The 26,055-nt window shown below is 42.4% G+C and overlaps 1 long non-coding RNA gene and 1 pseudogene across 2 annotated transcripts; both read left to right on the forward strand.

Annotated features, from left to right (window-relative positions):
• The first annotated feature begins 63 nt into the window (after positions 1–63).
• LOC114608461 lies at positions 64–3,126 on the forward strand. 2 transcript variants are annotated; one of them, XR_003709375.1, is made up of 3 exons: positions 64–213; positions 691–784; positions 3,029–3,126. It is a non-coding gene; the product is annotated as an uncharacterized LOC114608461 (long non-coding RNA). The 2 variants fall into 2 exon arrangements; XR_003709374.1 differs by having other exon boundaries at positions 65–130.
• A 7,207-nt stretch (positions 3,127–10,333) lies between these two features.
• LOC114608468 lies at positions 10,334–11,095 on the forward strand (annotated as a pseudogene).
• The last annotated feature ends 14,960 nt before the right edge of the window (positions 11,096–26,055 follow it).

A 26,055-nucleotide genomic window follows, 5' to 3' on the forward strand; every position in this document is an offset into this window, starting at 1 on the left:
GCGGAGTCACGGCCGGTTAGAACCTCTGGGAGAGGAGAAATGGGTTATTTTTAAGTTTCTTGCAGGGCATTCTGAGGCACCTACAAGTTTGGAACAACTTCGAAGCTGTGTATTTTACAGATGAGTCCGAGTGAGGCCCAGTTTTTTAACTCTTAACTCGGATATTTTGAAAAGAAGAACTCGGATCATATCAAATGTGGCTTTCATCATGTAGTTAGTAACGATTTCTTTTGAGTAGTCAAGGAAGTCTACATAGCTTGGATATAGCCCAACTTCAGTAATTACAAAGAAACCCATTATCACCGTCATTTTCTCGGGCAAAATATTCGAAGCTGTAATAATGGTTCTTATGTCTGATAACTGATGGTTGTTCATTCTAAGCCGTTGATACCTTCTTGCTTATTTATATTCATAAGGACATATGAACATGTGTCCGAATTCCTTTCACAATGCGGAGAGGAGCAGTTGGTGGGCATTAGGGACTGCTAAGTTACTTCACTATGTTTTCGGATTACCATATACTAGCCATATGATTCCAAAAAGTTAAATTTCCCCGGACCTCAGTATGCTTGTGAGTAAAGACTTCTCAGAACTGTGCCTGCTATACAAATTTCTACTCTTACTAGACTTTATTTAATGCAAGTAATCTTGCCCTACTGAAATGCTTTTTGTCCTGTTTGTTCCTTGCAGATAATTGCACTTTCGTCTGGACCATCTCCTTGAGACAATCTTACTTCCTCAATCAGCTCTGGGACCACTGTCTTTGATAATTCTTCCTAAACAAGTATCCTCACTTGATAACTCAGATGCCTCTTTAATACACTACCAAATGGCCTGGACGTTAGTTTCCTATTTGGGCTGTAACAAATTACCACAAATTTAACAGAAATCAACACAGTTTCTGAATTTGTGGAAGACAAATTATTTTTTTTAGTTGAAGATATATGGTATATTCATGTTAGAGGCTAAGGGTAGTGGTTAGGGTCTTCCTCTACCACTGTTCTTTGCTTTTGAGTCAGGTTCTCCCACTAATCCTGGAACTCAAGTGTTTGATGATCAGTCCCCAGAGGCATCTTTCTCCATCCCAACCAGTAGGGGAATGAGGACCTGAACTCAGTTCTTATATTTGCACAGCAAGGACTTTACCCTCTGAAACATCTCCCCAGCCCCAGGTCATTCTTACTGAACTAAAATTGGCTGTTTAATGGGCCATTTCCTCTGAGGGCTTTAAAGAAGATTTTCCTTGTCTTTTTCCAACTTTTAGTAGTTGCCTCACTCTTTGGCTCATGTCCACATCTTCCATGTTCAAAGTCACTACCTTAGCACCTTGCAAAATCTTACCCTGTTCAGAGGTGGAAAAAAGAGATAGAATCAAGTGTTTAACTAAAAGAATCCATTTGAATATTAAAAAGCTGTATTATGAACCAGAAAGGAAAGTTAAGATAGCTATAGGTAGGGGTATGTTTGTAATTCAGCGAGAGAAAGAGATAGGGAACCCAAGAATGAGAGGTCTGTGTTTTCATAAAGGAAGATCAAAGGTCATAATGAAGAATAGAGACAAGGAAATGGTGTTCTGTGTTCTATGAGCAATACATATTGGAATCAAAGCTTCTAGGAACTGGGCACATGGAAGAACCATAAGATAGTTTTTAAGTCATGCCTGGAGAACTTGTAGACTTTAGAGAAAGACTGTCACTGACACAGATGACAATCAAATATGCAAAGTCTTACATACCTTAGTAATCTAAGAAATGCATGTTAGATAACTTAGGTGCTAATAAATAGAAAAGGTGATGTCCTGTGTTACCAGGGACTTGTCAAGCATGCGTACATGTGTGTGTTCACATGCAGACACATATCCAGTACCTTTTGTAGTCCTAAAAATAGGAAATAAGTCTGGCTTGGTTTCACACATGTAATCTTAGCACTCAGAAGACTGGGTCAAGTGGATTTCCTTGATTTGGGTTACAAACTGGACTATATAGCAAGACAGCAGAAAATAGGAAATTATAGTGATTGCACTATAACCTCGTAAGAAATCTGTTGTTTTCTAATAGTTTGGTAGTAGGATTTTCTCCCCCTGAAAATCTTACAGTGATGTAAAATGTTTAAAGCAATACAGGATTGTATTGGGTAAGGGTGATGATGGGCCCTGCCATTAAGGCCCGCTGCTCTAGTTCCCATGGACGGTTCCAAAGCCCATACTTGGGAGTGGTTTGAAACCCTATGGTGCAAATAAATATGAGCAATATTCATTATAGATAATGTTAAAAATAGATGGTAAGCAATGTTATATGTTACATTATGGTGGGTTTTTTTTAAGATTATTTCTTTCTATCCAAGTCTACTAGTGTTTTGCCTGGAGATAGATATATATGCATTGCATGCTGCCTGATACCCATGGCAGTCAGAAGAGGGCACTGGATCCTGTGGGACTGGAATTGCACATGATTGTGAACCACCGTATGGGTGCTGGCAACTAGACCCAGGCTCTCTGCAAGAATAGCAAGTGTTCCCAACTACTGGCTCTTTTCTCCAGTCCCCTAAGAGATTTTCAAAAGCAGTTTAGAAAATGGTAATCTGTTGAGAGTATACATTTATACATGTGGAATGCTCTGGAAAATCCTAAAATGGTAGTAACGGGTCAGTTTCCATCAGTAAGGCAGACTTTTTTCTTCATTGACTTTTTATTTTCTATTTAAAAACTGAAAAATTATTACAGTGTTGAGGGGGAAATGCTTTAGTACTAACAAAACGAAACACTGAAGACTGTGTGTGTGTGTGTGTGTGTATGTGTGTGTGTGTGTGAGTGTGTGAGAGAGAGAGAGAGAGAGAGAGAGAGGGACTGAGACTGACTAATGCCTTTCAGCTCTATCCCCATGCCTCCAGCCGTGGTGCATGTTATACCACTATCACTATGGGCCACTAGGAGGATAACTTCAAAAGAGACTACCCTTCTACTCCCTTATTTTTAGCTAACATTGTTCTTCATTGTACTGGCAGTTGGCCCCTGACTCTTTCTTAACAGATTCTAAAAGCACCCACAGTAGTACCATCAGTGCCTTCTTGGTGACCTGTGTCCCAATTCTGCAGGTATCTTCCTCTAAAAGTCTACCTTCTCATAGCCCAAATTCCTGGTCTTGTTCCCCAGCTCCAAGCATGGTAACGGAAAGTTACTTGTGCTACTACACTTGGGTAGTTTTGCACTTCAGCTCTGAAATGTCTAATGTTTAATTCTTAGGGCAAACTACAGTCCTTGGTTTTAAGCTTTCTTTTCCCACTGGTGTCTTGAATGGGCTGGGTATGTGCAGTGGCATGTTGTTCTCCATATGTGCAGTGTCATGTTCTCCATATGTACAGTGGCATGTCACTCTCCACAAGTGCAGTATCATGTTGTTCTTCATATATGCAGTTTCATGTTGTTCTCCATTTGTCACTCTTCATATATGTCCTACAATTTTTAAAAATATGTTCATTTTTACTAAAGGGCTCTAACAGAGAAGATATTTGGAACCCGAGGTGGTCCCAGGGAACAGCCCCCTCAATATTGGATTCGGTGGTTGATATGATCATATTAGCTTTTTAACACAATACCAGTGTTTCTCATTAAGGCATTGGAATGTAAGTCTGTGACATGCTGTATCATCATGCTTGATCACATACGGTTGATTGAGATGAACTTCCTGAAGTCCACTGGGAACCAAAAATAAGTAGCAGTAATGCTTCTGAATCAACTGAAGAGCCTAAGAAAATGGCAAGACTGGGGTCTCTTACTCTTGACTCAAGTCAAAACTAGAGCTTTTGTGGTAACTTCAAATGTTTCACTAGCCTGTTAGATTTTCCAGCAGACATGGACTCGAAACACAACATTGTGGGTTGCAGAATTATAACTTAAATAGCATTTCTGTGCTCATAAGCCTCATATGTAAATATGATTAGTTACAAGAAAGACTTTGCAACTTGGCATGGGGACCAGGTACTAGGACTCAGGAAAAGCTGAGATCATGGATCTGCCTGTGTCTGAAGAGACTGATATGAAGACCCTACAGTGAGCTTAGGACCCACCCCAGCTGCTTCTCATTACCTCTAGGTCTCTGTCTAGATACAGGTTTGGATTTGTTCTGAAGAACAAAGTCTGGCACAAAAGGAAATAGTTTATACTGCAAAGTAATTACAGAATGATGCTCAATTTTTAGTGACAGAAACTCAAGTAACACAAATTTATTAGACCAGAGAAAATGCAGTGAACTAGATAAAATGTGCTGATATGGAAGGATCTAGAAGCCAAAAGTTGTCTAACTATGCTCTTTGCTGATTGAAGTGAACCAGCTGGAACCTATATTCTGTCGGGCTAACTGCCAGAATTGGGATAATTCAGAGGCTAAGATCCAAAGGCTTAGGGAATTGGAATGTGGTCTGAATATTCAACCCCAGTGGTACAGCCTTCAAGAGAGGTCAGACACAACTCCCCATGCTGAGGCACTGAGAATTGTGTCAATGAGAGGGTGACAGTATCTTCTGTGATAGCTGTCTTCAGTAGGTCAAATGGTAGTAAACAATACTGCTACAGAACTCCCTGGGTTGAATTGGGAATAGTAGGAACCCATAGAGACAAAGGTCAATAGGCAATAGTTGACTATAAGAAACAAAGTTGCTGCTTGTTTTGACCACTGGTAGTTGATTGATCAAAGTATCTGGAGGAACTAAATAGATCACAGCCTATTAAAGCATCATTTTGTCTATGTTACAGGGACCAGGAAACTGGGTTTTAGCACCAAGGTATAGATATAGTCTTAATTTCCAGATTTAAGTTGAACAAGATAGAATCTTTGATGAACAGTGAGCAAAGAACAATGTTGTTCATCTCTACCGTGTACAGTAACAGGAAAATGAAGATGTATAAACTTTATTGGTGTCTGGTACCTGCCACCCCCAATTATGGCACCATGGTAGTTGAGAAAACAGTGGAAGCAAGAAGTCCAGGCTCTCTGTGACCTTTCTTTCCACACAATCTCTCCAATAGGATTACCCAGACTCTTCCCTGGGAGCTGGAATTCATTATCATCAAAAGCTGATGCTGCAAATCCTCTTGGGGTTCAGACAAGGATGGAACTTCCATCATACTCTGCTGGACAAAACAAGTTGTGTGAGCAATTCCCAGGAATGAGAAAATAGATTCCATCTCTCTTTGGAGAAAGAAGTAAAGAAGCATCACTAGGCATCACGTGCACAGGGTGATGTGATCCATTCATTGGAGGCCATTGTTAACAAGTTACTATGGCCTGATAGAAGACATTTCATTTCAGACACAAACCTGGGGCCCATGTGCCATGCACACTTCAGGATAACTATGAATGTGGCCCAAACACATAACTGTAAACTTGCTTAAAACATTTGTGAGATATTTTTTGTGAACTTTATTTTTATTGTACTTATGTTTAACTCGATTGTGTGCTTCTCAAGTGTGAACCTTTTTCATAACAACTTTGTCACAGAGGAAGAAGATAGAAGTCTATCCAGGTCCAGGTCTGAGGCAGGAGTTCCCACAATCCCTGATCGCATGGTTTTCCCAGAATTCTAAGGGATATTTAGTTAAGGGATGTTAGAGTAATGTAGAAGATGATAGGGAAGAGGTAATTATTCTGTTCACTTTCTCTATCATAGGAGTCCCTCTCCAGTTTGTTTCATCTGTCACCCTAGGAACCTTCTAATCCACTTCTGTTTCAAACACTGACAACTCATAGCAAAAATGACTCCAGAGTTGTTAATTGAGACAGCTTCCTTTCTGACAACACCTCCTACTTTTCAGCTCCTCCATGTCTCCCCCATAGACCTGACCACTGTTCCCCCATTCCTGGGTACAAAGCTGTGCTGCCCTCTATACCCTGTCTTGGATTAAACAAAGTCAAACCACAAAGATGTCATTTTAAGACACAAGTTTTTGGGTTTTTTTTTAATTTTATGTATATGAACATGCTATTTTCAGACACACCAGAAGAGGGCATCGGATCCCATTACAGATGGTTGTGAAGTAGACATTAATTGAAAATGCTTGCTTCTAAGTGTAGTTTTTGAGAATGTCATTTTCAGAACTCTTTTTAAAAAAAAAAACATTTTAAAAAACACTTCTTTTAAAATGTAATTTGCATTCAAAAGTACTAAAGAGACAGCTTTTTTCTTGAATAGAGTGACTCCTAGATGTATGATATTAACGTTCCGTCGAATTCTTGAAGTGAATTTTGGTTAGAATTTGGCCCAAAATAGAGTGTCAAGGATGTAGCCCAGTGGTAGGATCCTTTCAAACATGAGCTGGCTGGGACTCCTGGACTGTTTCCTGAATCAGATGAATTTCACTTTTTGGTAGTAATGGAAGACAATCTTATAAGACTCTTATAATTAGCTCAAGATAGATCAGATAATCCATGAAGTAAAGGAAGCAGAGGCTGGAGTGGTGATTCAGCAGTTAAGAGTCTGAACTACTCTTGGAGAACACCCTGGCTCTGTTCTCACTCCTGTGGCACCTGGAACTTAGTTCCAGAGAGCCAGATACCTCAAGACCCTAAAGACACAAGGCACAGTACACACGCACACACACACACACGCACACACATGCACACACACACACACTTTAAAAGAAGAGGGGAGGGAAGGCAGAGAAGCAGAAAGAGTGAATGAGAAAAGCAGAAACAGAAATGAGAAGCAGTGCTGAGACATTAGACTCTTGTAGCATAACCAACTGTTCAAACCCCATTAATTGAACATAGCTCTCTTTCATAATATTTAGATTCTCATTTTAGCATGACAGAATAACTTTAAGGGTGGTTATCTCCCACGAACCTTAAATTTACTTAAAATCGATTCTCAATTCTGCCTTGCTCGGGACCGTCTTTTCCTCTAGAGGGCAGCATAAGGCTGTGACTAGATTACCATCTAAATTGGGTCACTGTGGCCTCAGAAGCCATAAAGAACTTAATGATTCTCACTTGGAGACCTGAGACAGAATAAAGAAAAATCCATTTACCTCTGCCAGAGAAGAGCCAGGTAGTCGAAGGAGTGTCCCACGGGCAAAGTAGATTTAGAGGCTTGGCCTGGAAGAGGTCTTGAGACCAAAGGTCTAGTTTTGAATAGGAGTGCCTTAATATAAATGTGTTTTCAAGGAGCAGAACCACCTGACCTGAAAATCACTAGACTCTGTGTGTGTTGGGGGGGGGGCAGTAATAATCAGATAATTGGATGCATTTTCTCAACATTAAAGTCTAAATGCCCAGAAATTGGACCTGAAGTAAATGGAATCATTATTTCCACTCTTTCGCAGCCCTGAGGCATAATTTCCAAGTCAAATTTCCAAGGTGCAAAGGCATTGGGTGGCTTGTTTTGCTTTCTTCTCCATTGCCAGTTTCCTCCTGAGAGCTGGGCATGGATCAGTAAGATCCCTCCACTGAGGCTGCCAGCAAGTCTGTGCCTGATTTGGCAGGTTTCTGAGAGGTACCAAGACTTCCTCTCACCAGGGCCTCTACTGGAACATAACACCCTGGAACCAAGCCAGGGACAGAGCCAAGCCACGTTTTCCATATCTGATGCTGAGCACAGGAGCCATCTTTTCTGCCCAAGAATCTGGGACTGGAATCTTTAAAGTGCTTGTCTGAGGACTTAAGTTGGTCAAGAGAGACATGACTCTACTTTCATTCCCAAGAGACCATCTGTGTATACACACACACACACACACACACACACACACACACACGAAAACATTTCAGTAGAATCATGTTACTAAAATCTTTCTCTTACTATGTCACTATTTATGTAGCCGGTAATTCTCACGAACCTATTATGGAAAAAAATCACCTTAGCAAAAGTTTTGCCTTGAGAGTAATCAGGGCACATATTCCAATAATGGCAAGGTGTTTTCATGTGATAAAGCCAACACATGGGGTTACACCTAACTCAGGTCAGCTCTGGCACTACAAAAAACCAAAAATATTAAAATTAGCATTGAGAATCTAGTTTAGTCATGCAAGAACTGGGAAAACAAGAACATTTATTTTTTGTTCTGTTCCTCAATAGCTAGAGCATGTCATGTGGTCAGTTAATATCTGCTAAATGAAGAAAATAGTTATGAAATGTACCTCAGGAGCTGAAGAAATGGCTCAGTGATTAAAAGCATATGTTGCTCTTGCAGAGGACTCGGATTCAGTTCCCAGCACCCATGTCAGTGGGTCACAATTACCCGTACCTCCAGTTTCAGAAGATCAGATGCCCTCTTCTGGCCTCCAGAGGCACTACATACATGTGGTATATATACTGTGTATACATAAAAAATACCCATAGACATAAAATATAAACAAACCCTTTGTAAAAGAAATGTGCTGTATCAGGGACTCTTAGTGTGCCCCTTATCTAAATCTAATCTCTCTCTCTCTCTCTTTATCTCTCCCCCCACCTCAGAATTGTACTAGATGATGGCTTCTTCAGTTGAACACTAGCTGAAGTGAGCAACATGGATACAAGACCTGCTGCATGCAGCTCCACAGTCACCATAGCAGGAGGAACAAGATACTAACCCTAAAGGAGCATAGGTGCACCACTACTGACTGAAAACCCCAAATCCCACCTTACACTCTTTCTGACATAAGGTCACTAGATTCAACATAAAACTACAGGGTATTCAGTCTCTCTCCCTCTGTGGCTCTGAGGCTGAATTGTTTCAACCTCATAGTTTCCATAGCACTGTAGTATAAGAGTAAATTGCATTACATCCTTTTAATTATGCCATGAAGAACTCTAATATCTGAAAAGCTTCCCTAAGTTCAAAGTTTATGGTTTGGTTTTTCTTTTCTTTCCAAGAGTGTGTGTTGAAAACAACTGGTGTGTTTATTCATTTGTTTTGGTGCATGGAAGAGGATCTCTCCCAGGCTAGCCCCCAGCTCACAAAGACCCTGTCTCAGCCCAAGTGCTGAGTGCCATCACACCCAGCTTGACATGTTTGCTTTAAAAGCTCAACTGATGCCAATGGCAAGTCCTGGTGTTTTGAATAGCCCCTAGTACTCAGGCTCTCTGGAGCAGACTGATCCTGGGGCTCCTGGCTAAAAGAGCAGCATCTGTGTTGAATATCCTGATACCCACTGTGTACATCATTGATGCTCAAAAGCCAGATCCTTTTTCTCTACTTGTGTATACACAATTACCTGGCTTTGGCTAGGAAGTTCACAAAAAGGATGCTCACTGGGGGATACACAGGAACACTAGGTTAGAGACAGGGTCCTGGGGTTGGATTACGTTGTAGTTACACAAATCTGGAGTTTAGCCAGTTTACCTGCCATGTTGGCTTTCTGTTTGGGGATGCCCTATCTGAACTGCCTATATGGCATTTCTAGGACTATACACTTGGCCTCCTAGAAGCTGAGGTGGTAGAACTGTTGAAGACGAGCCCCAAAGGGCCAGGATAAATAGCTGTCAGTGCTATGGAGTAGAGGGACTGTGGTGCCAGGCCCATCTGGCTGGTGAGCAACTGGTAACTGCATCAAAACTTGAGGGTTTCTGATTCTTTTCTGGAGACACAGGAATTTTCTAATCTTAGAAACCCCAGTATGATGCCTGTCTATGGAGCATGGACCACAAGACCCAGCTCCTGGAAATCCTGTCCAATAATTTATTCTCTTTTCCACCCTCTCTGGCTCCTCTGAAAGACATTGGTAGATTGATTCTGGCCTATTGCTGGGTTAGGTGCCATTTCCTAAGTTTATATTTTTTGTGGCCACAAATGACAACCTTTAATAGTAATTTCTTTTTTTGTTGTTGTTTGTTTTTAATTTGAGCATAGTGTACCCACTCCTGCACTTTAGGAAATAGTTGTTAAGTAGATATCATTGTTTAGAAGGTTAAACTGGGCTTAGGAGGCCTTGTGTTTCCTAGGTAACTTCCAGTCAATCTATCATCTTTTATCACAGTGTGGCTCTAACACCAAGAAGGAAGGCAGCTGGGGTCTGGGTAGGCAGGGCTCATAATGGAAGAGATGGTGAGGATTCAGCTTCTCCTACATAAATGTGACTCAGCAATCATGACCCACAGCCTTCTGCTCTCAAATATCCAAAGCCAGTCCTTCCTAGGCCCCAGGAAGCTGGGGCTCACCACAAGTGATCCTTATTACAGTCCTTCACAGTGAGCTTAGCCCTTTTTCCCCAGTCAGTTTTGCCATTGTGAACAGACATCATGATGCCTGGGAGGAGCGGAGGGGTGGAGAAGATCGAGGGCAGAGAGAGCTAGCTAGGAGCCAGAGGATATAGATAGAAAGCATCTTTCTATTAGACAAGCTTTGTTCCATTGATCGCAATCCTTAAATTAATTTGTTAAGATTTATTTTATCGAGGGGCTGAGGCGCGCATTTCTCTGTTCTGCGCCCGGGACCCGCCAGTGCGGAGAAGGCATCATGTCAGACAACGAGGACAATTTCGATGGCGATGACTTTGATGACGTGGAAGAGGACGAAGGACTTGACGACTTGGAAAATGCTGAGGAGGAAGGTCAGGAAAATGTCGAGATTCTCCCGTCTGGTGAGCGACCGCAGGCCAACCAGAAGCGGATCACCACTCCTTACATGACCAAGTATGAGCGAGCCCGAGTGCTGGGGACCCGGGCTCTCCAGATTGCGATGTGTGCCCCGTGATGGTGGAGCTGGAGGGGGAGAGAGACCCTTTGCTCATCGCCATGAAGGAACTCAAGGCCCGGAAGATCCCCATCATCATCTGCCGGTACCTGCCGGATGGGAGCTATGAGGACTGGGGCGTGGATGAGCTCATCATCAGCGACTGAGCGGCGCTCAGACTCTGCCGGCCGGCCGGGTGCCATCTCCATGCCCGTTTTATACATGTAAATAATAAACTTCACTCTTCCCAAAAAAAAAAAAAAAGATTTATTTTATCTGTGTATGTGTGTAGCATATGTTTGCAGGTACCCACAGAGGCCAGAAGAGGGTGTCATATCATCTAAAGCTACAGTTACAGTAGGTTATAAACTGTCCAACATGGGTGTTGGAAACTGAATTCAGGTCCTCTGTATTAGGTGTAAGTGATCTTAAACACCAAGTCATCTCTCCACCCCACCCCCAATGATTATGTTGTAAAAATCTTATAAAGAAATGTTATTTTGCCATTTTCCATAATTATTATTTTTAATAAAATAATGAGATCAATTAAACTGATTAAAATATTTTTACCTTTCCAGAAACCTCCCTTATATTATTTTTCCTTCAATTTAACATCTATCATCTACCCATCAATCTATCTATCTATCCATCTATCTATCTATCTATCATCTATCTATCATCTATCTATCTATCCATCTATCTATCTATCTATCTGTCTATCATCTATCTATCTATCATCTATCTATCTATCTATCTATCTATCTATCTATCTGCCTGCCTGTCTTTTTTCTTTCTTTTTCTTACTGATTTCTCTCTTTTTAGGGTTTCTAAACCCTGGTACTATTCACGTTTGAATGGAACTCTGCTTTGATGGATTGCCCTGTTCATTGAAGGACATCTAACAGTCTTTCTGGCTTTTACCCTAGCTGTGCCCATTTAAAAACATCTGGAGACACTGTCAAAAGTCCCCTGAGAGACAAAGTTGACTTCCCATGGAGAGCCACAGCAGTGCAAACTGCCCTCCATTGATAACTGCTGCTAACTCTACACAACAGCTCCTGCTAGGAACACATTTGCAGCCGCCCGCCCTCCCCTTCTGACACAGGTATTTGCATTTCCTTCTACTCTTACCAAAGCACAGTGCTTTTCCCCTTTGCACTGACACACTCATGCTTACACCTTACATCCTAATCAAATACTGGCCTATATATCTTCACTTGCATTCATGCCAACTCAGTTCCGCTCCCCTCCTCAAGCCGCCACAGGCACTGTGCATGACTTTACTTGTGTTAGCAGTGCTCACATGTAACTTCCCAATTGAGAATGAATTCACTCATCCTCTCCAGAGCCTGGGCATTCCTACCCAGCCAAGAATGGACTCTTTTGTGTGTGTGTGTGTGTGTGTGTGTGTGTGTGTGTGTGTGTGTTTGTCTATGTGTGTCTGTGTGTCTCTGTGTTTGTCCTAACAAATATACACAGTACTCGTCTGAAGTAAATGTTTTTGTTGAAGCAAAAGCCAAAGCCTTACTTTCTGCTACTGACTGTGTTTTCTATGGAATATGGGGATTTTAGAATTCATCAAGTAAACCAATTTTAGTTAGTTTAGACTATACTCTTTTTTTCTCCAGCAAATCTAGATTCCTTCCTATTTTTCTAAACATTCCTGGTGTAGCCCATCTTCATACCATTGTGGAAGTAGTTTCTCCCTATTCATATTCACCTCAGATGCAAACTCCACTCTTTATAGCACCCATGACATACACACACACACACACTCTTCTGAAAGCATTTTCTTTCTCCCTTTATCTCTGTCAAGTCCCTATTATTTTTATCTTCAATTTGGGTTCTGCTTTTTTGCCTCAAAGATTTGTTCTCCTTCCTCTTAGACCTGCAGCTCTTCAGAATGGCTTCAGGGTAGTAGACATTAAGTGAGGATTGACTGAGTTGTGAAAAGAGCAGAGGTTGCCTTAAAAGACTCAGTTAATACTCAGGGTCAGTGTAAGGAAATATAGAAAAGCCTGGAACCTTTGGAAAGTTTTGTGAATTCATGCAAGCTAGGAAAAATGAACATATACTGTAGGAAGAGCTAAAGTGGGAGGAGTAAGGAGAAGAAGAGGAGGAGTAAGAGGAGAAAGAGGAGGAGCTAGAGGGAGAGAGAGATATAGGAGGATGTAGTGCCACACAGGTATAGAGAGCAGTTGCATGTAACAACTTATATTTAGGTTAGCTAATTGGGAAACAACTCTAATTGTATGGGCATATTGTTATTGAGCATTATCAAATATATAAAGCCTTTGATTAATATTTAAGCATTAGAGTCTCGTTTTTCTACTGGGCCAGTGTGGATGGCGGAATGGTCTGGGCAATGCCCAACCTTGCGGAGACAGCATGGAAGATTGGCAGAGCCATCTCCCACACTGGCGTCTCGTGAGTGGCAGGGCTGATGTTTCTGGCTGGCCATTTCTAGCTGTGTCCTGCACTTGGCATCTGGCTGCGTAACATGGCAGCTGAGCTAGGCAGAGCCACAGCAGCTTAGATAATCAGCTTGACCAGTGGCCGTTTTAAATAATTACTTCAACAATATACCCTCAGGCATTTCTCAGTAGCCAACAGGCAGAAGAAACTATTACTTTTATGACACCAACAAAGCAGGAACTATTAGGTAACCCAAAACAGGATTTGGGACGGAATTGGGAAAAGTCCAAAAGAGAAAGAGGAACAAGGAGTAAGGAATGCCTTTGGATCCTGAGTTTGAGGGTCAGATTGAAGCTTGTCATCCATCAAAGTGTAAGGGGTCTGAGGCAGAACATACTGAGTCCTGCATTTGAGAAGTGCGTGGACCACCTCCTTGGAAGGTCACAGTAACAGCTGCAGGTTGGACGCAGTGCTCAGAGAAGCTGAAGAAAGCAAAGCCAGGGCTTGAGAGTCTAGAGCTTAGGTCAGGCACAGTACAGAGTAACCTTGAGGTAGCATCAACTTGAACAGCATAGGAGCTGATGAAGCAGGAGGAACTGAGTCCACAATACTGTGGAAGACATGGAAGAACCATAGTTCAAGAACTGTGAACTTTAAGGATTTAAATGACATGACATGGATGGGGATGGAAGCTGGAGATGAGCCATAGACTTGTTGATCTGGAGGTTCTTTGGGGAGTTGAAAGTCTACGGGGTGGGCATGGGTGCTGGAAGCAAAAGTGTTAGAAGATCAGGAGTTAAGGATCAAAGAAGCTACAATGGCTGCAACAGAAGGGTTTCCTCAGTGTGTGAGTAGGAAGCCATGGGCACCTCCATAGCTTCAGGGGAGGGCAGGAATGGGAAGCTTCTGTTTGTTTTGAATTTGTGCAAGACTGGAAGTTGTTTGTTGACACAAGGAAGGAGTTGGAAAGCAGAAGAGCTTGAAGCTATGGGACAGAACTCATAATAAGAGAAGCTTCTAGAAGGTGAGGTGGGATGGGGCTCCCTGAGGAAGGGCTACATTTAGAAAGAGTTCAAACATCTTCCTCTGTGAGAGAAGAGGAGAAAAAGTTGGGTATGAGGAACGGTATAACTAAAACAAAGATGGGGTCCCTCACCTCTAAATGTGATCACACTCTTGAACAAGAGTTTAGAGTTTGTTTCTCTGTGTGTGCCAAAGCCACAGTGTTGGTCAAGCTGGCTCTCCACTAGGCTGATCCTGAAGATATCTCAGGGATGATTTAAAGGACCTGGGAACAACACTGAGACTCTAGGATTCCCTTCAGGTGACTCATTTTCCCCCTGAAAACAAAGAAACAAAACAAAATACACTCAACCATCCTTTGGCATCAGACTCAAATATCCCTTCCTCTGACTATCCAGGAAAAACCATAGGAGTCATTCTCCATCACCCCCTGCACACATACCTTTATAACATTTCAAAAGGTTAACATTGCAGCTGGGCAGTGGTGGGTGGCAGAGGCAGGCAGATTTCTGAGTTCAAGACCAGCCTGGTCTACAGAGTGAGTTCCAGGACAGCCAGGGCTATACAGAGAAACCTTGTCTCGAAAAACAAAAACAAAACAAAAACAAAGCAAAAAAGAAGTTAACATTGCTTTCTGACTACCAATCCTCCCATTGTTCCTGAGTTTATCCAAATTCTCAGCATCTGGCTCCATAGCTAACATGTGTTTAATTGCTCAAATAGTTAGTGAATGAATGAAAGAATAAACTCATGAATGAATGATATTTTCCTGCTGGTGAAAGCTGATTTCTGCTTATGGAGCCATTCACTCGAACAGAGAGAGTCCGAGAGAGAAGCTGGGCCTCTTCTTTGGCAACACTAAACAGAGAAAAGCACACATAGGCCAAGAGGTGAGTGCAGATTAGAGCAAGCACAGCCAGGCATCTATCCTGAAACGCAAATGGCTTCCTCCACAGCTGGGAACTGTCCTAAAGAGCTACTGGAAGAGTGGGAGGCCAGGGGTGAGGGGGGAAAGTAACGGGCCCAACAACAATTTTAAATTGGGCCTGCACTGATGTCCTAAACCAGAGAGTGTGTGGACTAGTAGGAAGTGCTCTGGAAATGCACTTACTAGAAAGAATCCTCATGACTGTTTTTTTTTTTTTTTAATAATGTCTGTATTGAATCTGTCTCTCTACCATAGCCTGAAAAACACAACTCTGTGAAATCCTGTTTCAGGTGAAACTCGGTGAGCTTACCATAAGCAAATAATAGCAGCAATACCAGGGATCCAATTTAATAACCTCTACTCTGTTCTCTGAGTGTCTGCTCTTCCTTCTCAACTCCCTAGGGGTGGGTAGAGTTATTTCTGCTCAACACACAAGGAAACTGAGGCAAGGGATTCAGAAGGGAGTAGTCTAAGATCAGTGCACTGAGTTTTGTTTTGTTTTGAAGTCAGGGTCTCATGTAGTCCACGTTCACTTCAAACTTAACACAGAGCCAAGGATGATCTTGGCTCTGTTCACATAAGAGTACTTCATGCAAGTTCTCTACCAACTAAGCTATATCCCCAGCCCAGCCTGGCTGTCTTAGTTAGGCTTCCATTGCTGTGAAGAGATGCCATGACCACAACAACTCTTATAAAGGAAATATTTCATTGGGGCTAGCTTACAGTTTCCAAGGATTAGTCCATTATCACCATGGCAGGAAACATGGCGGCATGTAGGCAGACAGGGCAGCTGTGGACAGCCAAGACATTGGTGAGTAGAGGAAGTAAGTAGAAATGAGATTAAGGGGGGTGGGTGGGGGAAAGTGTGAGTTCAATAACTAACCCAGACTGCGTTACCACCTGTGACAATAAAAGCCACCCTGTCAAAAGTTAGGGAAAGTTAAAATCAACAATTTCTTGGACTCTGGGAGAGAAGTTTGAAGAAATTGCAGCTGGCAGATACAATCTGCATCTTTCTAGACTGTGTTGGTTCAGCATTAGGAGTGGACAGGAAAGAAGCACATTAACAAAATAGCTGAACGGTGAGAAATTAGCAATAACCCTTGAAAACTATGTCGCCTGTTCTCAGCTCTATACACAAGGTAATAAAAGTTCCACCATTTGTTTTATTCATTTAATGGTATGAGAGAGAGAGAGAGAGAGAGAGAGAGAGAGAGAGAGAGAGAGAGAAAGAGAGAGAGAGAGAGAGAGAGAGAGAGAGAGAGAGAGAGAGAGAGAGAGCGAGCACTGTGGTGTGGTGTGGAAGACAAAGGACAACTTACTGGAGTCCATTTTTCCCTTCTACCATGTGATTCCTCTGGCTGCCATGCTTGACCACAGTGTGTTTACCTTTTGAACCACCTCACCAGTCTGTGTAGGAATTACCTATGAAAGCAAACAAACTCCAATCAATAAGCAAAGTTTTCGATTGCTGCTGCTGCTGCTGCTGCTGCTGCTGCTGCTGCTGCTGCTGCTGTTTTCAATTTCCTGAACACAAAACATTGTATGCCACTGTCTCAAAGGGTTGGTTCGGGTAAAAACATCCCTTTGATTGTAAATAATGCATTTGTGTTAATAACAAGTATGTCAGTGCCTGAGAGATGGCTCAATGGCTAATGGTGCTTGCCACTAAGCCTGATGAGCTAAGTTTGATCTCCAGGAGCCACGTGGTAGAAGGTGGAACCGACTCTCACGAGCTGTCCTCTGAACTCTGTAGGAGTACTGTGATACATGTTCTGCTGCCTTCAACATATACACAAAATAAATGTTAAAACTGTTTTAATTTACAGAGATAAATATCTCCGTACAGTCATACATTGCTTAACTGTAGAGATCCCAATAAATGCTTCATCTGTGATTTGTGTGGGGGACTATCACAGACATCATAAGCAGCTCCTGAACTTTTGTCCAGTATTTTCATTATCTTGATGGTTGTTTTTGGCCCTAAATTTGGCCAGTGGGCGCTCCTCTGACTGATTTCTATTTTCTTTGAAGGTGGACCTGTTATTCTTTGAAAGGCTTCCTTATTTTCTGTCACAAAATAGTTCAGGCTTGGCTTGTTCTTTCCCCACCCTCTCCCTGCAGACAGTAAGGAGGGAACTCCGGCTCCTTTAATAGAGGGCAAATTCAAACCCTAACATCTGGGGACTGAACATGGTTAGTGTTGTATCACACTATAGTGATTTCTGCACCTATCATTGCTCATGCTTTAATTCCCACCCTCACTACAAACTTTGATATATTCCTCTTGTCATCTTTGTATAAATACTACTTCAAATGGTGAAAAGCATTGACGTTCCGGTCCCCGCTACATCTACCTATTTCCTCAATAACTGATCTATTTTCTGAATATAACCAATCCCCAAGTGGAATGTTGCTTTTATTTCCTCAGATGAAGTGATGAGATGAGAGCCACACCCAAGCTGTGTGAATACACAGCTTAGGCTGAGCCCAGAGCACTTTCTTCTCAGTTCTAACTATCCCTAGATCTAGGCCTGGAAGCCTCTAGCCCCCTTACAATCTAATCTTCCAAGCTGATTCAATCCATCTTCTCTTGGCTTCTGACTGAATTGTTCCGCTTGGCCTTATGCTAACTTTGACAATATGTTCTTCTAATCTTCTGGCTCCTTCTCATTCTCTGGCTCGTTCTGTCTTCACCTGTGTCTAGCTCTCATCCATCATCACTGCAGCATTTCCCACTCCACACAGCCCTGCTCCTATACATGAGAAAGGAAAGGAAAGGACCTGTAGTTGGAAACTCTTCCCTAGTGACTTTCTGTATGGAGGTAAATTTACGCATGGCTAGGCTGGATGCTATCTTGTCAGCTACACCAGCATAGCTGACTGAGTTCCTTGGATCGGCAGAGGGCTGAGGGCGAAAGAAAGAAAGACAAGGAGTCATCTGGTAAAGAACCAAATGCTATATTTTTAACTGTGTAGATCCCTCTTATACTCCCTACAGCACAGGAACACAAACAGGAACAGGAATAAAAACAGGAACAAGGAAACACACTTGGCAGCCTATCACCTAAGTTTGGATTTCTCCTTGAGCAGTCTTCTCAGGGAAATGCATAGAGATGTAGGATCTGGCACAACAGCACAGGTGCAGAGGATGGTGACTCACACTATCTATCTACAGGTAAACCTGAGGTCCAAATCATCAAACTCACTATATGACATTCTCTTGAAGATGTTTTATTGTTGCTATTACAAAGATCCTATGGTTGGAAGATGCCTGGAAATGGTAGACAGTCATATTCTTCAGAAAAAAAAAACATAAGTGCATTGGTTAATTACTGTATATTAAGGATGTTTAGAGAACATATCCATAGTTTTCACAATTTTGAAAACTAGAAAGCCCAGAACATGGTGTTGGCAGGTCCAGTGTCTGCTGAGGACTAGATTACTGGTTTTTAGAAGATCATCTTTTATGTATATTGATTTTATTTTCTATATTGATTATGGGTAATACTGGATTTTATCATGATATTTTCACACATGTATATCCCCTTCTACTTTCATGTCCGTGTGTGTGTGTGTGTGTGTGTGTGTGTGTGTGTTTGTGACCTCGAGAATTTACAGAAACTTGAGTTGGAGATTAGTAGAGGAATATGATCAGCGTGTCAGTGGCTACACCACTGATGATGTCTCTCCCTCCCCGAGTAGCCATCAACTGCCTATAAATACCTCGAAACAGACAAGATCACATGAATCCCCAGCCTCTGTGCAGATATAGCGAAAGTAGTCGCAGCTACAGAGTTAAAGAGTACAACTGTCTCTGGGCCCAAGCACAGAGCAGATCCCAGGCGGCAGCTCTGTACCCAACCTCACAAAACCCAGAGGAAGAGGGCCTCCCAGGAGCTCTAACCCGGGCAGTATCTCAGATAAAAATGAGTCACCCGTGATGTCTGCTGTTAGAAGTTCTAATCCAGATGCTGGCCTCCGAACTTATACTACTCAGACTTTCAATGGGCCATTGACAAGAATATCAAACAGCTAGAGATTGACATCACTAATGAAGAAATCCCTCATTTCTCTGTCTGAAGAGACCCCCCAAAATTGCAAAGGACTTTATTGGACTTGATTTACTCTTTTACAATAGAAAAGACTGTGTACAGCTCTTGACTGTGTACAGCCCTTAAAGAAGAATGTTGCCTTTACATAGACAAGACAGAGATGGGTAAAGAGAGCATGAAAAAGGTCAGAGAAGGCCCTGAGAAAAGACAGAGAGAGAAAGAGAAAGATGAGAGCTGGTACAAGAATTGGTTTTCAATCTCTCCATGGTTGTCAACCCTACTTCTTCCCATCTTGAGACCATTAATTGGGTTATTTTTGCTTATTTCTTTTGGTCTCTGGGCCTTAAATAGACTAACTTTGTGAAACAACAGATAGATAATTTGGTAGCAAAACCTATTCAGGTACATTATCATAAGTTAGCGATGGAGGACCACAAGACTCAAGATGAGGTTGTTACTCTATCCAGGGTGTTCTCAAAACCCATCTCCACCCAACCTAAAAGAGGGGACTTCCGCCCCCAGACCAAGCAAAGAGGGGTCACCCAGAACCCCCTCTGACTGGTGATCTGAATTCTTGCTTAAGCTGCGAGGCTAAGCACTACAAGGGAATATAAATAAAAGTTAAAAATATCTCTCTGGGTTCCCTGAGGGACAAGCCTGACTGCATAGGGGTTGATGTCAAAAGTATCCTCTCTCCAGGAAAAAGACATCTGGACGGGTATGGCCCTCATGCCTCACTGGACAATGACAGGGGGACCAGAACCATTACAAGGTCCCCTTCAATTACTGGAGGTCAGGCCTCTATCCCTGCCTTCGCAAGACTAGAATCACCACAGCCCTTCTATTCTTAGAGAAGGGAGATGTCAGGAACAGCCCTGCTTATACCCTGAAGGCCTAAAATCAGCAATAGGCTTTGTCATACATGCATGCTAACATAAAGTCTTGGGTCTCTGTGGAAAAACATTGAAACAGATGGCTATAAGCTAATGTAAACAGGCAGCCTGAGTAGTCATAGACCTTGTAAATAGGTAGCCTGGGCAGACAATACCAACTTAGATAAGGACAAGTGAAACATAGGCAGAGTCATAGTGATCTGTTCCCTGAACCTTCACCCAGCCAATACCCTGTTCTGAAAGATATCTGTACCCCCCATGAACACCTACACTCCAGTGTCATCCCCTTCCCCACGTCCTGCCTTTTTGTATTTATAACCCCTGTGTGAATAAATAAAAATTACGATTTGATTAAAAAAAAAAGAGTACAACTGTCATGTCGTGTCTGGAAGACAGTGTTCTGCAACACTCCATTCCTCCCTCCAATTCTTACATATTCTTTCCACTCCCTTTCTTCAATGACTCTTGAGCCTTAGAGAGGATGAAATAGGTACCTCATTTAGGGCTGAGCAGTCAACAGTCATTAATTCTCTGGACTTTGATGTTAAAGTCACTTTCTAGTGGAAAAAGAAGTTTCTCCATCCAAAGTTAATAGCACCACTAGAATGCGAGCATAAATATAAATATCTTGAAGACAATTTGACAGGTCAGCATTATTACCACTTTGCAGTGCAACAGCAATAGTTTCCCCACTAGGGTCTATTACACAACCAGACTTACAGTAACAGATATGAATTCCTTCCTGTGGATCGGATGCCAAATCCAATCAGAAAGCAGTTGGTCCCGAAAATAGTCTTGCCACTATTATAAACAGTGAGCACACCTTGCCTGGCCAGATGGTTTTGTTGCACACAGGGCCCATGGCTTGGGTAGATATTTCTCTCTCAGCAGCCTGTGTTTCATCTTCCACCATTATGAGAGCCAGTAGAAATAGGAAGAAGCTTCTAGCTCCATCTCCCTGTGTCTTGCCACCAAAGCATGTGGGAGATCATCTTCATGTTGCTTCCCCACATGACAGAGACCAGAGAGAGGGAGAAGAGGGAGAGCAGATGACTAGAGAGGAAAACTTCTACAGTCTTTTCTCCTAAGGGTACTAGTCTTGTTCATAGGCTCTCACACTCGAGACCTCATTGCTTTCCAAAGGTTTCACTTCATGTACCATCGAATCAGGGCTTAAAATCTCAACATACAAACGTAAGAAGGACACAAACATTCACTCCACTGTAAATGGCAAAAGAGCAGAAACAGAGGATGCTGAGAGAAATTGCATAATTTTGCCTCAGGCTGGCCCTGGCTGTGCCTTTTCAACAGTCTCGTTATGCCTCTTTGAAGTGTGTATGTGAGTTACTGCTCCCCAGTCTAAGCTACAGCCAGCTATATTAGACTGCTAGTCTATGAAGAACACAGCTACTTTACCACTTTATTGAAGGCTTCCCTCCAAATCTAATGGTATTCTTGTACTTTTTCCATTTTGGAAAAAGAACTGCATTCCGGGGATTAACAGGCGCAGCAGATTCAGTTTTGTCTCAACCCACCCTTGGTCAATAATCTGCTCCTGGACCCTTACTTAGTAACCTCCTGACTGTCTTTATTTAGTCTTTACCACTTGGCTAGGTAAGAATCGTAAATCCAATACTGAAGTCCACTGTCCAGGCCTGGCAGGTAGAGCCACATTCATCCACCTGAGCCAGTTATTATGTTTCCTCCAGCTCCACATGAATAAGGAAACCTGTGAAATATTTATTCTGGAAGCAAAATTAAAATCAAGCTAATAGGAAAGGAGAGGGGATGATTGAATTCTGTTATTGCCTTTTCCTGGCTCCCTCTGTTGCTTGGAGAGAGCCATAAGACTTTATTTGTGCTGGTCATTTTCGTATATTCATGCTTACATTAAAGCCAAAAGAAAAGTCAAGGCTGGCTCCAGATGAAACATCTCTCTGCCTGGAAAAAGAGTACTTTGTTCCAGACCCATAACTGGCCCAGCCCTGCAGAGCAAACTTACACAATAAAGGAAGGCTAAAAGTTAAACATTGAGAATTGGGTTGAGAAAGAGCCCAGCAGAGGTGGGCTCTTTAAGTTGGTTTTGGGAAAGCTCCACAGAAGATCCAGTAAGTATTTAGTTTGTCAGTGGCAATAGGTTGGCCTTTAAGATCTCCCAACCTTTAATTTCCACAATTTAGATTGAGTTGGCAATGTATTATTAGAATTGCATTAATAGAGATTACAAAAGTACAGAAGATTATACTAGTCAGGGATAAGAAACACAAAAAAGGACTCCACTTAGGCTTGGATATCCACTGTGGCCCTGCATTATATGGACACCATGATATCAAGAAAAGAGTAGAAGATGTAGTTCCCACTTATAAATGATGCCCAGACAGCAGTGTGCTACAATTGGTCCACCCTGGTCCACAAGAGCAAACTGTTAAATATTCAGAAAATTCTCAAGCAGATTGCTAAGCTTGTCAGCTAGAGACTGAGTGTGTAAGAGGTGTGAAAGACATGAAGATCACTAAACACGACAAACTGGGACTCTGTTTTTCAGATCCCTAGTTCACCAACAGCTTACTTCCAGTATACAGAAACACTCCTCAAGGAGGAGATGATGGGCTTAGAAGGAATGTAATGAATAACATAAGACAGGACAATAGAGCAGCCTCGATGGTGGTACACATCTCTAATCCCAGCACTCAGGAGGTAGTGGCAGGGGGATCTCTGTGGGTTCAAGGCCAGCCCAGTCTACAGGGCAAATTTCAGGACAGCCAAGGCTATACAGAGAAACCTTGTCTTGGAAAAACCAAAAAAGAAAAAAAAGAAGAAGAAATAAAAAAGGAAGGAAGGAAGGAAAGAAGGAGGGAGGGAAGGAGGGAGGGAGGGAGGGAGGGAAGGAAGGAAGGAAGGAAGGAAGAAAGAAAGAAAGAAAGAAAGAAAGAAAGAAAGAAAGAAAGAAAGAAAGAAAGAAAGAAACAAAGAAACAAAGAAAGAAACAAAGAAAGAAACAAAGAAAGAAAGGAAAAGAGAAAGAGAGAAGGAAGGAAGGAAGGAAAGAAGAACGGACAACAGGTTGACTCAAGGCCAGACTCCGGAAGCAAGCAAAGCCGTTTGGTGTCATGCAGAAGTTCTGGCTGAGATCAAGACTTGAGGAAAGGGAAGAAAAACTAGCATTTGTGCCTCATCTAGCTTTCTGTGGTAACCATGCCCCTTCTAACCAGCTGGGGCCACCCCATCTCCCTGTTCACTTTCTCGGAAGAGGCAAAGGAAATGAGAAAAGCTCCTGACACAGAAGTCTGGCTTTCGAAGATGGAAAGGTCTGGAAAATTAGGCAACACCACCCCGTACTTCCAAAACATAAGGTAGCTCCAAAAGTTATGCCGCCTGTGTGACTGGGCCAGTGTCTTGCCCATTTCTCCTACACTGTGGCACATGCTGTGTTTTTCTTGATCCTGGCCATTCCCCCTGTGCTACCTCCAGGGTGATTACAAGAGACAGGAAGCAGGGAAGAATTCGAGCTGATTAATCCCCCTCTCCCATCCAGTGCACATTGAGTGGAAAGTGCTATTTGTCCTAAATTGAGTTTCAAGCTCTGATTCTTCACTCACAACCTTTCCTCCCCAGGAGACTACCAAAGAAATTAACTGGTGATTTCAATTCCTTCCAGATGGAAAAAATGTTGATGTCATCCCGAGTCCCGGCCTCTGTGAGAGTTGTTTTATTCTGCCTCATATAAAAGGGCAGCCTAGTCGGAGGTGTCAGAGTTGGAATGAGTCCCTGAGACCAAACAGGCCCCTCTGGAGCTGTTCCCTCCATGACAGGGTTGTACCTCTCACACTGAGAAAAGAAACTTGCACTGAGGCTGCACCAGCTGTGTCTTCTCAGGGACTAGACGACTTGGTTTCATACTGGCCCTCCAACCCTTGTCATCAACATTAAACTCACATTATGTTTTAAGATGAGAGATTCTTATTAAGCCAAAGTAAATAAAGCCTTGGTGAGAGAACAACTCCATGCTATTCCCCGGAGGCAGGGCTGGAATGTATAGTTTATTGTCCCATTGCCTGTCTGATTGCAGCTATGGTTGCAACAAGAGTCACAGGGGAATCACAAGTCTACCTGGTCAACAAGGCCTTTCCTTGGCAACAGAATGACAGGCGTTTCCTTTAAAGGGACATTTTGGAGGATCATTCCAGGTCAAGTCTCAATATCTTACTTTGTGTCTACAAGTTATAGAACAGATGTCCTGGACCAGTTCATCACTAATAGATATGTCCAGATGGTGCTTTGCCTATATGCAGAAAAATGACAGGAACCATAGAGATCTAGAAGAAATTAATATTGAAAACATTTCCTATACAGTTAGGCTGTAACCACTCACTCACTCTAGCCTGGACAGGACCTCCTTCTTCATGGTATGTAAGCTTCACAGCTCTGCCAGGTGGTTTTGTGAGACAAGGCCTCTCTTTGCGCAGCCCTGACTGTCCTAGAGCCAGCTATGTAGACCAGGCTGGCCTCTAACTCAGAGATCCTCTTGCCTCTGCCTCCCTAGTGCTGGGATCAAAGGGAGTGTGTTACTAGGCACTGCCTAAAATTTTAGTTTTAAAATCAGTATAGTATTGACTGAACCTGAATTCCCTCTGTGTCCCAACTTACTAAGAAACTGAAACCCCATAGAATTAAGAAATTGCTCAAAATCACATGCTATTACATAGTAGAATTTGAATGTGTCCTCCAGCCTGATCTCAGGTATAGGATTTTACTTTTATACTTTTAGTGACTGCATGAGTTATGCTTCTTGTTGCTGTGACAAAATACTTAAAGAAAAAAATCATTTGGTTTTTTTTTTTTCTATTTTGTTTTGTTTTGGGCTCATGGTTTTCTGGGATAAAGTTCTTTACGGTAGCAAGGCATGGTGGTGGGAACAGGAAGCAGCTGATCACACAGCATCTCTAGTCAAGAATCAAGCAGAGGAGAGTGCTAGTATTCAGCTGGATTGCTCTTTTTTCCCTTTTACTCAATGAAAGCCCCAGTCCATGGGATTGTACTACACACAGTCAAGGATCATCTTCCTTCCCCAGTTAAACTTCCCAGGAACACCCCCATCCCTGAGAGGTACATCCAAACGAGACTTGCTAAGTGATTCTAAGTCTAGTCAACTGACAATGAAGACTGGCCATCCCAATGATTTATAACGCAATCTTATGTACTGACAGAGGAAGATGTGAACATGGTAGGTGTGCAGCTGTTTCTCTGCATTCTTCTGCATTGAGAGGCTGTTTAACAGCCCGTGGGTTAGAAAGATTTCCTACATTCCTTCAGGATTGTAAAGATGAGGTCACAAATAGGGAAAAAGTGCATTTTCGGCTACCAGTCCTGCTTCATGTTTTGCTCTTCTACTGTATAATTGTGTGTTCATTTTCGTTCTCAATTTTTTTTTTGGTTGATTTTAAAACCATCACAAGACTCAGGTCGCTGTTGGATCTGAGACTAACATACAGAGTTGGCACGCACCTATAAAAAGGATCTCACAAATGTGCTCATTTTTATAGACAGAAAGCTTCAAAAATATGCAAGAATGTGTACTGAAGGTGATGGAACAGGATGGAAGATGGAGAAGGCTGGGCGGGCTTGGATAGGTACAGTGTCCAGAGAGTGATGCTGACATCAAGCTATATGCCCGAACAACTGAGAGTGCTGGCATGACCTTGACAATGGAAGTGCATCTTTTATCAGTGTTATTACTGTTTTCCCTTATGTGTATGGGTGTTTTGCCTACATGTGTGTCTGTACCCATGTGCATGCCTGATTCCCTCAGAGTCCAGAAGAGGGAGTCAGAACCCCTGGAACTGGACAGACAGATGGTTGAGCTTCCATGTGGTTTCTGCAAATTGAACATGCGTCCCCTGAAAGAGCAGACTGAAGGTGAGATTTGGAAAACACGTGTCCATCATCGTAAGTCATATGCTTTGGCATCGTAATAATTTCTGATAATAGCAAATGTGACTTTTAACCTTGAGTGAAGTTCATCATGTTTAACGCTGAAGGAAACCAGCAGTTCAGATATCTGCATAACTCTGTGAACTAGTATTTTGCAAATGACCACCA

Source organism: Grammomys surdaster, unplaced genomic scaffold, assembly GCF_004785775.1.
Source record: "Grammomys surdaster isolate TR1022 unplaced genomic scaffold, NIH_TR_1.0 125901, whole genome shotgun sequence".
NCBI lineage: Eukaryota > Metazoa > Chordata > Mammalia > Rodentia > Muridae > Grammomys > Grammomys surdaster.